Here is a 12040-nt window from a genome sequence, read left to right on the forward strand (position 1 = left end):
TTTTCAATGATCTGCAAATGCAACATCCAGATCTATGTCTCAGGCAGGAATACTCTTAGAAAAAGAGGAGAAAAACTATAGTAAAATAAAATTAATTTATTTTGGCATAATTATGTGAAAGTTCATAAACCTAGGTGAATATAATCTGTAAGCAGTCAATTTCTCTTGACATTGAGAACCACAAGAAGAAAATAAAGGTACAAATAAACAAACAAACAAACAAAAGCCAACATAACTATAGCATTGTCTGTCTTATTTTCAGGGTTATAGGAAGATCAAGATTTAAATCCCCACTGTGAACCTGTGGGTCACAAATCATAAGGGAGGGCTCTCTGTTGGAGACTGAGGCTCTGCAGCTGCCTGCAGAAGAAAATAAAAAGTTGCTGCTTTGATTGCACACCTCGAAGAGGACAGGGAAAAGCATGCAAGAGCGGAAAGAAGCTGCGCAGACAAAGCAGTGAAAAAGGTGGTGAGAAGGAGCTCAAGACTCCAGAAAGTAGTCTTTTGTTAGTGATCATATTTAAACATAAATGCTGACATACTTCACAAGCAGTAGAGGGGAAGGTGGGTCAGGCAACTGAAAAATATAATTATTGTCCCTGAGAGAGCTCCCAAGTGCTGTGCTGTCCAGGGATGCTCCCTTGACCTGGCATCATGGCAGAACATCTTCAGAGCTGCCCTTCAGCCACACTTAGGCTGTTCTCTGAAGTGCAGCTGCCTGCACAGGTCGGTGTTCCCCCTGCCCCAGCCATACTGGGGCATGGCAGGGAGCCAAAGCAGAGTGTGGGGCTGGGCACAGGTTCGGTTCATGCACACAGCATATGTTCTCATGCATGAATTGTTTCTTCAGCACACCAACTGCTTCACTCAGTTTCAGTCAACGGGAAAGGAAAGCAACTAAGAGAGCAAGGGAACCATAAAATCTGAATGAGGCCCCAGGAAAGCAAAGCAATCCACAGTTGTAATTGTCAGCTGTTCTCTCATTCTGGAAGAGATCTTACTGTTTTCTTAATCTACTTTGAAAGATCAGACCTTGCAGACCTCTAGAAACAGAAGAATTGCTATCGCAGAGCATCGTATTGACTGTCTTCCATTAACTAAGTGATTTACTGTGGCTGTAGTGAGTTAATAATGTTTTTTATTAATCTGACTTGTTTCCACCTACATCTCAAAAACTTTCATGTGTAAAACTTTACAAATGGCTTACCCATGGTGTATGATTTTATTCACTTTTATATTGATATTTTTGAAAGAAAATGTTGAGAGAGTCCAGATAAAGTAAATTTCCTAAGTCAGACATCACAGTATAGTCAATTACTTTTCCAGTCATGTCTCCATAGTGATGAGGTAGAGAGCTCAAAATGATTATTTAATAGAAACATATATATAAATAATTGAAGTATCATATCATAAACAGTAAAAAAATTATTTCTATATCATAGAAAGATAATGTTTAAAGTTCAGACTTAAATTTATGTAAACATATTTAGACTTGCCCATGGGCAAGATTTTCATGTTATGACTTGAAAAAAAAAATTGGGATCCAAGTAACGCATGTCTTCTAAAAACCCATTTATTGTAGAAACAGAATGTTCCTCAGAACAGTCATGCTGCTTACTTCCTATTAAATATACATACTAAGAAAGATGTTTTAATGCTGTTATCTGTGAGCTTCAGAAAATTGTTCTGAGTTAACTGGCAATATTCTTCACTTTTAAGTTCTGTGAAGAACAAGGTTTGACATAAAACACCATGCAGCATGTGCTGTCAAACTGAGCTTTCTCAGGCAATTATTTTCTGAAACTAACAGGTTGAATGTTGAGGATTGTTCTAATGATGCTCACTGCTGTCAAGAAGTACAATAATACATTTCCAAATGTAGCATTTCAATTTGAAATTACAGCCAAAAATCCCCATGATCTAGTCCAACATGCCTTTCTGTATGATTTTCGTTCATTCTTATTTTTGTGTTTCTCCAATGGGGAGTTCTGCAATTCAAAACTGTCTTGAAGAAGTAGGCAAAATTCAAATTAATAAAATATTGTTGTACCTTAGTATGGCAAAAACTCGGCATAAACAGAATAGAAAAGTGGTGTAATATTTGAAAGTCAAAATTTGTCCAAATATTTCCTTTATTTTTCCCCAGGCAGGGTACTTCTGCTACGTCCTAGATGCTTTATGGTCTTAAGTTTTTCAAAATTTATCTAAGAACATTTTAGAATAAAGGTCATTCTCTCATTCAAAATGCTTTACAAATAAGCTATTTCTAGTACCAACCATTTCAGGTGATAGAATTGATTTTTAGACAAATTTTTCTTTTGAAAAAGGGTAATAACCTGACAGATTTCATAGTGTGCTCTAACAAAGGCTGATATTTAGATTAAAAAAGAGGCCTTGCCTGCTCCTTTTTTGCATCTTCTCTAAAGGTTCTAGTATGATAATAATTATGATTAACAATAATAATTTGTTTCTTTTTATATCAGGAATCTCTTTTGCTGTTGTGCAAAGCTCAAAAGCTCCACTTTCATGTTCTGTCAGTTCCTAAAAGAAAATTATTAAACCTTTAGTTAGTACTGAATCAGTGCTAATGCCACAGATTTGAATAACAAATACTACCTATTGAGTCTTTAGAAGGGAGGTAGTTTTGCCATCATGCTGACTATGAAACTAGAAATTTAAACAGAGAAAATGTCTGCGTCCTGTGCCAAGGTATAACAACAAAAACCTCGAGTAGTATAGATATACCTGCATTTTAAAAACAGAATAGACAAACAGACAAAGAGTTTATGCACAATTTATCTGCAGATTTTTTTAATAGCTTTAATATTTTTCTCTGTGTTAAAGATGATTTGAGCTAGAAAACCTAGAAGCAAGCATATTAGAAAAGCTGTCTAGAAATATTGCACAGAGAATAACGATCTGAAATGCACTGCATTATTTCTTTTTCATTCTTTTGTGACTTAGGTTTTGCTATTTTCACAGTCACCAATATGTTAACAAAGAGTACAGGAAGATCATTAGTTTTACATAATTACAAAGATGCTGTTTTCATACGATATTGTATCTGATTAAAAAATAGATTTCCAAAATACATAGGAAGCTGACACAAGACCGAAAGCTCCAGTTACTTAGAGAAGAGAGATATTCTTTCACTTTCAATTATTCACCAAAATATAGACTATCATTCCACATGTAAGACACTAATGTGCTTCCTTAAGGAAGGGGGGAAAATATGAGAGAACCAACCAAGAAATGTGTGAAATGGTTTGTCAAAATATTGCTTTGGTATAAGAGAAAAGTCCTAATGTTCACTCAACACAGATGAAAAAAAAATATAGAAAACAATAAGGTACCTTTTAATTATTAATTTTCAATATTTTGATAAATTTTCTTCATATGCATTCAGGATTTTTTAATGAGAAATTTTGTCTGACAAGTTCATGGTGGCAATAACTGATGTTGTCTGTGTATATATGGCAGAGTGATGCAATAATATAACCTTTTAAAGAGTACAACAACTCCCCTAATGTGTAATCCTTGATGCCTCTTTATCATGAAGAGCCATATCTAGATAAGAAAGACTATTAATTTTAAACAGTTGCAAATGATATATTTGCCTTATTAAAAAACATCTTCAGCATTGTTATGAAGTTATATCTACAATGAGAGCTACTGTAGAATTTTAGAGAAGATATCAGATTAAAATAGAGATGGTACTTTTAAGATAAGAATCTCTCTTTTAATAATGAAACATATTTTTGATGTAGCAGTGTACATTCCCTTCAGATTTTTTAAGATAAAAATAATCATATACAGTGATAGCTCTTGTAATTATAGAATTGGATGCTCAAGGGTATAAAGTGCAGATTTTGTATTTCTTTTGTAACTCAGATTACTGATATTATCAGGAATGGGTGTTATAGATTCAAAAGTTATACACGAGTAAATACTGGTTTAAGAGTTACAGGAAAGATCTTGAAATGGATCAGAGTATAGATAAACAAAGTTCTGTTTAAAGCCTTCATTTCCTTCCAATAGATTTCTTCTGAGCAGAAAAGTGAATGCTTATAATAAAAAATGCAGGGTTGCTCTATACCTTCTTTTTTACAAAGCAGACATTAATGAATGTATTTGATGGTGTTTTATTAGATGGTTTTAATGCAAATTCTTTTAGATACTGTGTCATTGTTTTGTACTTTTTGTACACAGATAGTGTATGAATGAGAAAAAGAAATTTATTTTCTGTAGGGTGTACTACCAGGAAAACAAATTTTAAATCACTAATATAAATGATGAAAATTGCCTTAAAATTTGGAAAAGTAATTTTTCAGATCAATTGCTTGTATCAGTATCATGTAATGTCAATTTTAGTGTGCCAGAATATGTTTTAACTAACAAGAAGTAAGAAATATAAGTTACTCAAGTGAATAAGTTTGAATTCTATACTCCTTATTCACTGTCTTGCTTTAGCTGTTGAATATTATAGGCAAAGAAAGGATGCAGCAAACCCACATAAAATCCTATTAAAATGCAAATGACATGAATTTCTAGATAATTAAGTATGCATTAAGCTTGGAACACTAATGACCATTACAGTTAAAAGTATATGGAATATTTTATGTACCTCTACTTTGTGTTCAACTTAGATGACTGCATTGACATAGAGATTTTATATTCTCTTTGCCACAAAACTAAATGAGAGTTTTAGACTTCTATTTTCTTATCTGAATATTTATTTAATTGTTCTGCTTATACAAACAAAATATTTCTGACGAACATAAAGATTCTCAGATATCAGCAGCCACTTCTGGAGATTTTTGGGAATCCTAAAAAAAGATTTTTTCTTACAGTCAAATGCAAATAACTCCATTTGCACTAGATGCATAGTTTGACTCTGTATTTGACACATGCTTCAAGTGATCACTGCTGTTACATTTTTTTTAAAAAAGGAGGCAGCCATTAAGACACTAGAAAAACATCATTTCCTCTCTGTCAGGTGTTCTGAATTTAGTTTTGATTCGTAGTTAATCTGAACTCTCCTACCTCTAACTACTTCCTCAATAATGAGCTTGTTCTTTACAAATAGGCTTTTCCTTTCATTTCAGTCCATTAGTAAAGTGTCAGCCAAGGCAAAATTTCTCTTTGTTAAGCTGGAAATTTTTTTTTTAATGGAAGTAGAAAGCTACTCTCAGGAATGTGCATTTAGAAACCTGCAAAATTCTCTCCATACAGCATTTATGATGTCACATGAATCACACCCAAAAGTGAATCAAATAATCACAAATTTAATAGATTTAACTGCGAAGTATTTACTAATAACAAAGTTAAAATCTTGTGTAGCAATTGCCTGTCAGGGCACCTTGTGAAATGCAAACTTGAAGGGCCAGTCAGAGGGGTCTGTCATGGGTAGGTGAGAGTAAGATCAGGGAGAAAACATTCTGATCATAGCTGTTGTGGGATCATCTTGAGGCCAAGGAGGATCTGTCAAGAAGAACAAAGGTAGGAGAGCAGCATGAGAATTTAGTCAAATTCTTTTAGAGTAAATGGTTTTTTTAACAAGCAGCTTGGAAGCTAGCATTTGAGCTGCAAATTCTTTTAAATTTTATTGAATTACTGTTGGCACAATCCTATATATCTCTAAGCAGTCATATTTAAAAAAACAAACAAAAACACCCCAAAAAAACAAAAACAAAAAAACCCCGCAAACAAACAAACAAACAAACAGACACAAAAAAACACAAAAAAAACCCAAACAAAAAAAAAAAAAAAAAGAGAAAAAACCCAAAAACAAACCCAAACAAACAAACAAAAAATCCAACAACTTTGAAACTTTTCAATTTGCTATGTCACACTGATTTTCATAAGTTTCATTAAAACTACTTTGAAGTATTTTGTGACTACTTTCTTTTTTCATTGAACATAATTTATTATTATAACGATTAGAGGAATTAACTATACCCTGCTTGGGATCATTCATAGAGACAACAGATTGCTACCATCAATATTAAAAATTACATTGCTACATCAATTTTGCAAATTATAGAATGATTTATGTAAGAAGAGACCTTAAAGATCACCCATTCCCATTTTCCTGCTATGGGTAGGGACACCTTCTACCAGACCAAATGGTTCAAAGACCCATCCAGCCTGGCCTTGAACACTTCCAGGGACAGAGTTTCCACAGTATTTCTGGGCAACCTGTTCCAGGGCTTCAGCACCCTCACAGTAAAGAATTTCTTCCAAATATCTAGTCTAAATAGAAAACTGGAACTGCTTAGCAAGTAGGAATGGTAGTTTTTAATAAATGGAATAAGTGCTTGGCCAAAACTGCCTTTTAAAAATAGTATCATGCAATTTAGTTAACTTGATGCTCAGAACACTAAGAGAGTAATTGTGAGGTAAAAAATCCAAATGGTTAAAGGATTTTGAATATATTTCATGTGGCCGGTAAGCTCAACCTTAAAAATAGTATTAAGGCAACAAATGTGGATGTAAACACTTGCTAGCCAGTGCCATCTTTGCAGGCAACTGAATCTTTATATCAAACAGTATTAATTTTTCTAGCAACCTGCATCCTTATCTAAGTAATCCTTTGCTGTAACTTAGAGCACAGTGATGCAGAATTGGTCTCCTGGTAAAGTAATTAGTATATTGATCTTTTTTAAACTGAATTAGTGGGGTTTTTTTCTGTCAAATACTCTATCTCTTGCTAACTAAAAATTAATTTGCTTGTCATATAATTAAATGCTTGACCTATTCAGGTTTTAAGTTCATAAGTTCTGTATGAAAGATATTAAAACTTAACAGCAGATCTAAATGATTCCATTTAAAATTATATTGTTTTATGTAAAAGATAATTAAAGAGTAATAATTAAATAATTCTTGACAAGCAGCAACTAACTCCTTATTTTAAATTATTAACTCTGTTTTGTATCAAATAAAGAAAAAGAAAGTCAAATCAATAAATTAAACTTATTTAGCAATGTTTAGCAACTTTTGGTTACATCTCCTTTGTTTCCATTTATATTTCATCAGAGCTATTTAACAAAAAAAAAAAAAAATCCAAACATAAAACTTTAAAAGGGTGGGAGTACAGGATTTTGTGTGATTCCAGCATCCTCCCTGAAACTACATCCATTGATGCAGCTATATATTTGTGACTTTGCATTTTAAAAATAAGATTCTCCAGATGAAGCGTGGAAATGACAAGGAAAGAATAAAACCTGTAAGAAAAGTTGTTAATGGCCGTGAAAACAGAAATTCAACTTGAGTATTACTATGTTCTATTGCAAAAGTCCAGGAAAGTCTGTATAGAGGTTAGGTCTTTGAAACAAGATAATCATCCAGCACCTACTGTGAGCATCTGGCCTTTTCTAGATAGGGGGCATGACTGGAGTTCCTCAGAAATTTGTCTCAGCTACTTATAAATAGAAAAAGTTTCCATCCCCTAATAGGCTACATTATTATGTGCTGTGAGTATGTTCTGAGTTGCAGTGGAGACTGAAGGAGATTTGGAAGTTATTTGGTAGAAACCTGAAAGATAAAATTGAGTTTAGGACAAAAATAGGGTTGAGAAATTCAGAGAAAATCTCTGAACTTTGTGTTCCTGAGAAAACTGGGGCAGGGACTCTCAGTGAGTCAGTTGCTCCATCTGTCAGATTGCTCCTATCTCCAACTCATATGTCTAATTTAATAGCAACCTCTCATCTTTAATTTTGTTGATTTGTTTCTGGAAACAGGAGAATCAGAAACCATTTAGCCAAGGAGTGGCAAGGGCAGATGTTTATGATGTCAACAAGAAAAGCAAAATATTAATCAGAAAATACTGATCAAGACTAAATCTGTATGAGGCATTTAATCCTCTGACTACTGTTTTCACAGCTTCCTCTATTAATCTTTACACTAGATGTACTAAAAGCTTAAATGTGAAAGGTGAAATGAAGAACTGCAAGGAGAACCATGTGAAAAAGACAAGCATTCACTTCATAACCCTTCAGGTCAGAAGCCACCTGAACCACATAGCACAAAGGTGAACAGTCTGAATGTCTTCAAAATATTCTCAAGGTTTGGAGTGCTGAGATTAAAGCCGGTAAAATGTTTCTTTATGTTTCTTTTCTTTCTTTTTTTTTTTTTTTTTGCTACTTCTTTTTAATGGTTTTCTGTTATTTTTTTATTTACAGACCTGATGAACTAGTTAAATACTCTAAATCTTTTAATTAAACGTTCTCTATGTATTGCAAAATTGAAACACAGCTTTCAAATCTGTTTTTTTGGTCTTTATTATGAATTCAGTTTTCAGAGACCCATTTTAATTGTTTGATCATTTATATAATTTCTACAGTAGCCAGGAAAATATGAAGTATTTCTGTGACTCTTAAAAATCACTGTCCTTCTCTTCTTACTATCAATTCAGATATTGAAAATATAAAGAGGAACAGGAGGCAATTAAAAGAAGAGCAGGTTGACAATTTCTGGTGGTACCAAGTTGTCACTAGAGTCTGCCTGGAATGAACAGAGAGCAGTGGTTGAGCTATTGAAAACTGATGATTTATTTTTTGCCTGTGTTTCATCTTGTCCTCTGAACTTTTCTCATGGGTATCAAACACTTCCTCCTTGTGTTCAATGGAAAAAAGTCCATTCCAGAACAGATACTATAAAGGAACACGGGTCAGCTGAGGAAGGTGCGATGGATTTTCTTCACCATTAGAAAACAAATGTGATTTCCATTTTTGAATTAATATAGATATGTATGAATACTACACACATACACACACACACATACACATATATGTGTCCAAATATGGACTTGCAATCCTGTCTACTTCTACGTTTCTCCTCTCAGAGTCACTGAAACCACCCAATGTCCTTCTTAACCAATGGAGTTAAATAATAATAAGCAATTATATTCTTTAAATTCTTTTTACAGGGTCATGGCAATCTTTGGATTCAAATGCTTCAGACTCTGATTTGGAGAGAAGTTATGGGTCTTGGAATCTTGCAGCAATTACACAGTTAATTTGAACTTCATACTCCCAATGATCTGGTTTTCTTATGTGCATATAATTTAATACATAAATAAATTACATTATCTGTTTATGCATAAATAGACAGAAAATATAGTTTCTACTGTGAGATATATAAATGTTACTTTCCTTGCTTTTGATGTATTTTTGTCTTTTAGAAGTCTCAATGTATTAAATCACTTCCGTTTTATGTGATATAGCATGACTATCATTTGAAATTTAAGGTTCATAATAGAGAGACTATTGACAGATATTTGTACCTCACAAGAAGTATGAAGAAATGCAAAAGCTCCTGTTTAACCCAATGATCATCACTGTATTTACTGAAAGAGATTCATTATATTTTTTCATGACATTTAGACTTTGTTAAATCTAACCCTAAGCGGGAACAGTCAGGACTAGAAAATAATTTTGTTCTAAATTTCTTCCTGTTCACTTGAACAAGTTGAGGAAAAATGCCTTTTTGAAAGACCTGTGGAGTCTCGATCAACTTATTTTGGTGGGATGAGTGAGTCAAAGCAAAACTTGAGATTGCTGATAAAATTCTCAATTGACAACTGATGATCTCCATTGTCATTGAGGTAGTTTTTGTTGTTTTTTTTCTCTTTCTTACCAATATTTCCACTCATTCGTAAACAACAGGGAAAAGTACACTTTGATGTAAAGGTGAGGAGTGCATATTAATGTGAAATATGATATTTAAAACATCTCATCTTTTAATATCAAATTCATTTATTCTATTGTAAGTAGAGATGAACTGAAGCATTGACATTTCAATCTGTGTGACGTTTGGACTTCTGATTTTAGCTCTGACACATAGCTGAAAGCACAAAAAGAATTTGGATTGAGAAATTTGAATTTAACCTCCACCTAAAGTTCTGAGTATCTAGATTTACTGCCCTGGATTTGTGCTTTTTCTAGTACTGAATGAGATAATATATTACTAACTACCATGTCAGTAAATCTGATGAGCAGATGTCATCACATTTTAGTCACTCTGTAATGAAAAGTTAAAAAAATTATTCACTTCTAATCCTAATCTAATTGCACTTCGTGTAACTTACCTAGCTGTAGCTCGTCACAGTTTTCTTCTTTTTTTTTTTTTTTTTTTGTACATAGGGGGTTTATTTCTGGAAAAAAAACCAAAAAACATTATATTAAATAGACCCAGCTATGGTCCTAGCTATGCTAATATTTGAAACGAAGCAGTAGCTTTTATTGGATGGACATGCATGGCATTATCTACTTGAAAACAGAATTTAATTGTAATATTGTGTCTAATTTGCACCCATACTTATTCCTATATGCAAATCCCAGATATATAAAAATTTCTACTAAACAGCAGTCTCTTTCTGGCTTTTTTAAAGCACAAAATACTATGAAACTGTAAGCTATCAAAAGGATCTTCTTGTAAGTATTAGGGTTTTAAACCTGAACTGAAGCTAGAATGTGAAGTGTTTTACCTCAAAGAGAAAGCATTATTTCATCACAGCATAATAAAACCATGTACTTTTTAATGTGTGAAGTTCTTAGAATGAGAAGTTCATACAGTGGGCAATGCAGATCAACATGACATGCCTTAGAAAACATTTGTAAAGATGAGCTGAAATCACACCACGTGCTTTGAGACAGCTGTGAGCTCAAAATGATGCATAAAGTGACTGAAATTCTTCTGCTAATGTCGAAAGGATATGAATGTGTCCAAACTTTGTTTTGTGCATATGTGACCATGAATGAAAATACACATTGGAGAACTGATTTGGTTTCAGATGATGCCTTTTTTCCCTGACTATGAGATCTTTGACATTTCTTCTGGTTCCTGTTCATTCCAAACCAAAGAAGTTTTGAATATAGGATAGTGCTTGGAGGATTCAATTTGCTGGTTTACTTGTTTTTTAGGGATAGTGTAGTAAATATTGTTTTGGGTTTTTTGTGATGTTTAAGTACTTTTATTTTCACTGTGGAGCAAGTATCCCCTACACTTACTAAACTTTAGATTATTAAAAAGTAAGACTGTAGTCAACGGGTTATAGCATTCTCTTTTTTTTAATCTAGTAGAATTTTACTCCAAAAATTTTCTCTCAGCAAATAGCTTGCTTGATATCCCTGCTGCCTTTCTCCTTGTTTACCACCATTACCATTGCACACGGTGGAGCTGTTCTGTGAACACACTACCTACCAACTCATTATTATACTCTCATAGAGTTATGCATGTAGTCATTGGTGTACATTCATGCAGGGGATATTTTTAGAAAAAAAAAATTAAACAATTACGGGGTGCTGGCTTATATTCACTGTTTTCAGGTATGTATCAGGTCCTGGTGCTACCATGAAAATCTCTGTTGGAAACTGCAGGTGTATTTTGTCTCCATAGTGTTAAACTCCATAGATATAGGTACCTTGGACTTGACACCTAGCCAAGAGAATGAGAACATTCACACTGAACATTCACACTGAACAATCTGAACACCATGGATTAACTGATCCATCTCCAGCAGATGAGAAGCAGGATTTGTGATGTTTGCCAATGTTGAACAATTTCATGAGGAAGAAACAAATCATTCCACATTGCAAGGCTATTCAAATGCTCTTTTTTCCAATAAAAAGTCTGACAGTGAAGTTGATACCCTTGAAGGTTTGCAGTTATTTATTTTCTCAAGGCTAGAACAGCACATCAGATTTCTCATTTTAAGTGCTTTTTAGAGAAAAAAACTGTACAAAGGTTTTTATGTAATGACTCCCATAGCTGTTTCAAAAGATATAGAAGAAAACAGAAAAGTTTTCCAGAATTCAAAGCTATTTAACTTGTTCACATGTCACTTATGTACTTGTACAAAGAACATAAATGATGTGTTTAATGTCCATCAGTTAGGAAACAAATAGTAAGTTCTATGTATTTTAATAAATGTGTGGAAGTAGACAGGAATGGCAAGAGGTGGTCTTTTTAAGGAAGACATTGTGATATCAGTTTTGTTCTGCTTTTGCCATAAATGTTCTACATAATATCTTAGGTACGG

General features: G+C 33.4%; 1 long non-coding RNA gene across 1 annotated transcript in view; it reads right to left on the reverse strand.

The window, feature by feature from the left end:
• Nucleotides 1–1845: 1845 nt before the first annotated feature.
• The window catches only part of LOC148225325 (uncharacterized), a 46815-nt gene continuing 36620 nt past the window's right edge, over nt 1846–12040 (reverse strand). The window contains exons 2-3 of the long non-coding RNA XR_015801510.1: nt 10088–10153; nt 1846–5481 (exon numbers count right to left, since the gene is read on the reverse strand). This is a non-coding gene — a long non-coding RNA (uncharacterized LOC148225325). The remainder of the gene's footprint in view (nt 5482–10087; nt 10154–12040) is intronic.

This window comes from Sturnus vulgaris, chromosome 1, assembly GCF_052056855.1.
Source record: "Sturnus vulgaris isolate bStuVul1 chromosome 1, bStuVul1.hap1, whole genome shotgun sequence".
Lineage (NCBI taxonomy): Eukaryota > Metazoa > Chordata > Aves > Passeriformes > Sturnidae > Sturnus > Sturnus vulgaris.